The sequence below is a fragment of the Aotus nancymaae genome, unplaced genomic scaffold, assembly GCF_030222135.1.
Source record: "Aotus nancymaae isolate 86718 unplaced genomic scaffold, 86718_ANA_hifiasm-v0.15.2.pri h1tg000064l_0, whole genome shotgun sequence".
NCBI lineage: Eukaryota > Metazoa > Chordata > Mammalia > Primates > Aotidae > Aotus > Aotus nancymaae.
The window spans coordinates 1,729,807-1,730,581 of record NW_026988478.1 but is presented as its reverse complement, the minus strand read 5'-3'; the positions used below and the strand labels follow the sequence as shown (position 1 = coordinate 1,730,581).

General features: G+C 39.1%; 1 non-coding gene across 1 annotated transcript; it reads right to left on the bottom strand.

The window, feature by feature from the left end:
- Positions 1-275: 275 nt before the first annotated feature.
- Positions 276-379, bottom strand: LOC135270574 (U6 spliceosomal RNA). The gene has a single exon (XR_010338731.1). It is a non-coding gene; the product is annotated as a U6 spliceosomal RNA (small nuclear RNA).
- Positions 380-775: the final 396 nt, after the last annotated feature.

Here is a 775-nt window from a genome sequence, read left to right as displayed (position 1 = left end):
TTTCACAGAATGTCGATGTTTCGCTTTGTCGAAGTGTTGCAGTATTTGGAGACTGACAGTCAGAAATTTATCCTTTATGGCTAACAAATGGCTCCTGCTTTAATTTTGAAATGGGCACTCTAGGAAGGGAGATTTTCACCCTCCATAATCTTACAGCGAAGAGTACATATCCATGAAGCCCATTCCTTCTTTCATGGTACTCAGCCCTGGAGTCTGATTCTCCCATGTTTACAGAACAACACCAATCACGGGTGACTTGGACACACCATTTTATGTTTTTATTTTTATTTTTCACAAATTTGTGTGCCATCATGCAAAGGCCATGCTAATTTTCTCTGTATCATTCTAATTTTTGTATATGTGCTGCTGAAGCAAGCGCTATTTTATTTTTTTTAATCTAATGAGATAAGGTTTATTTTGTTTCATCGTGTAATTTCAATGAGCAATAATCGTGCCTCGGACAAACCTCATTGGCTATGATACTGCCACTGTGCAAAGCTCATCATCGTGTAATTTCAAAGGAATTACTAGTTTATCAAATTTTAAGCAACATACTATTAGGAAAATAATGTGGAAAGCGTCTTTCTCTTTGCCACATCAAATAAGAAGAAGGGATAGATTTTCTAAATCTGAAAACATACAGAGGAAAGTCTGAACAAATTCACTTTCTATGCTGAAGCCTTTAAAGAATGAAGGGACTGAACCAGGCGCGGTGGCTCACGCCTGCAATCCCAGCACTTTGGGAGGCCGAGGCGGGCGGATCATGAGGTCAAGA